Genomic DNA, 2,500 nt, shown 5'->3' with positions numbered 1-2,500 from the left:
TTGTGGATGGCTCTCTGGCTGAGCTGCATCCATCATGAGTGAAGTGTTGCTGAGCTGATTACACACATTAGCGCACTGCGTCTTAGCTATGACAGCTCCAACTGAACATGACAAATTCCATAATGCTGCATGGGGGAAAAAAAGGAGCGATTTATTTCATTTATTTATTTATCTATTTCCCCCCTTCTATTTTCTTCTCTTTTTCTCTTCCCCCCCATTTTCTTTCTCTTTGGAGCTATTAGGAATGCATGATGTGAAACGCAGCAGCATTTGCATTTTGTGTGTGTGTGTGTGTGTGTGAGAGAGAGAGAGAGAGAGAGTGTGTGTGTGTGTGTGTGTGTGTCTGCACCTCCAGCACAAGATACATACACTCTCTCACACACCCTTACACATACACACACACACATGCACACACAAGAGAAAAAAACACACCTCTACTCACCTAAACACATTTCATCATTATATTCTATTTGTGAGACATTTTATCAGGTGTGTGGATGTGCATATGAATTTATGTGTGTCTCTGTATGTATGTGTGTGCAAGTGTGTGTGTGTGTGTGTGTGTGTGTGTGTGTGTGTGTGTGTGTGTGTGTGTGTGTATGTCTGTGCATGCATATGTGTGTGTGCGTGTATGTGAGTGTGTGTGCGTGTATGTGAGTGTGTGCGTGTATGTGAGTGTGTGTATGTGTGTGTGCACGTGACCGCATATGTGTGTGTGTGTGTGTGTGTGTGTGTGTGTGTGTGTGTGTGTGTGTGTGTGTGTGTGTGTGTGTGTGTGTGTACGTGTGTGTATGCATGTGTTTGTGTGCGTATGTGCGTGCATGTGCATGTGTTTATGTGTATGTGTGTGTGTGTGTGTGTGTGTGTGTACTTGTGTATGTGTGAACCTTCACAACACGCGCCGGAGAGAGGTTCCTGTTAAGTGTTTGTTCCCCTGTCTCCTCAGCCTGCGTGGCTCCGCTGCTGCTAACAGGATCCCTTTGAATGAGGGTAATCTGAACATGGTATTAGCGACACGACTTGGGCTGGAGCAGCTCCTGACAGCCTCCCGTATTATTTACTGAACGTGCGGCCCTGACACAACAGATAAGTGCATTAAATTGCACAGAGCCCCATTCAATTGTTTGGGGGGGCGGAGGTGTGGGGGTGTGAGCATGTGCTCTGCATACAGGCCTACACAGTGTGTTTGTGTGTGTGTGTGTGTGTGTGTGTGTGTGCTGTGCTGTGTGTGTCTATACACAAGCTTTATTCTTTTTCTATATGGTATAATATCAATAAATTCATTCATTCTATTATTTTTGTTGCTGTTGTAATTACGATAAAAATATCAAAGTAAAGGAGGAGAGAGGAACGCATTAATTGGACAAATCATTTAATGTTCTAGTGTGTTAAGCGTGAAATACATTTTCTAGTGTGTAAAGTAAGTAAACGCTCTGTGTATTTTTTTCTAATGGTAATGTATATTTTATTTAGAAGGTACAGTATACACATACCATTGTGTAATTAATTAACCAAGATATGACTCTCTCCCACTGTATATATGCCCCCATACACGAGACAATATGGGAAAATATTTCCATTGCATTTGCCTCGCTGAAAGATCTCTTTCAATATTTATTTCCTCTGATTTAATTAATGCCTGCTGATGTTTTTTAATCATTTCCATCATTATCTTTTTTACGACGGGGCTAATTAATTGTCTTTTAAACTGGCCTGATCTCTGTGGTGTGTTTACGAGTAGGGAGCGCTACCGAGACGTGTCATTAGGCAAACACCCACTCTTTCCTTCTTTCTTTCTTTCTTTCTTTATTTCTCTCTTTCTTTCTATCCCTCTCTTTATCCCTCTCTCTCTCTCTCTCTCTCTCTCTCTCTCTCTCTCTCCCGTTGTTTCTCTGGTTCCTTCTTTCTCCCATCGCACATCTTCTTAATCACTTTGCAGCGACACACAAGTAATGACATTCCCACGTGTGTGACATCAACCACCAACACCCTGCAGCCCTATCGCCTCTCACCATAACCTTACACACACACACACACACACACACACACACACACACACACACACACACACACACACATCCAATAAAGCTCTCTTATCTGATGTCTCCCATTTTTATGTGTATTTTCCATAGTAATGTGAAATATATAGGTATTTTTAGGAGCTTTCCCTCTGACCATCAAAGTGAGACTTTTCTCTTACTTGCTCAGTCCATCCCTCTTTTCTTTCTCTCTCCTCTCTTCTCTACCTCCGCTACAATCACTCACTCATATTCTGTTTTCACACATATTCTGCTCTCATCAAAACGCCTTCACTTCTTTACACTTTCACTTCTCGTCTTCCTCTCCTTGTCCATCCATATTTCTTCTGCTCCTCTCTATGCCATCCTTCCCCTGTCCTCTCCTCTCCCACATTCTTCTCTATCCTCCATTCCTTTCCTCCTCTACCACATTCTTCTCTGTCCTCCATCCATCTCCCCTTTCTGAAGTCTAACGCTACGTA

Source organism: Sardina pilchardus, chromosome 17 (genome assembly GCF_963854185.1).
Source record: "Sardina pilchardus chromosome 17, fSarPil1.1, whole genome shotgun sequence".
Classification (NCBI taxonomy): domain Eukaryota; kingdom Metazoa; phylum Chordata; class Actinopteri; order Clupeiformes; family Clupeidae; genus Sardina; species Sardina pilchardus.
The sequence above is the reverse complement of the archived record's forward strand: the minus strand, read 5'-3'. Positions refer to the sequence as shown.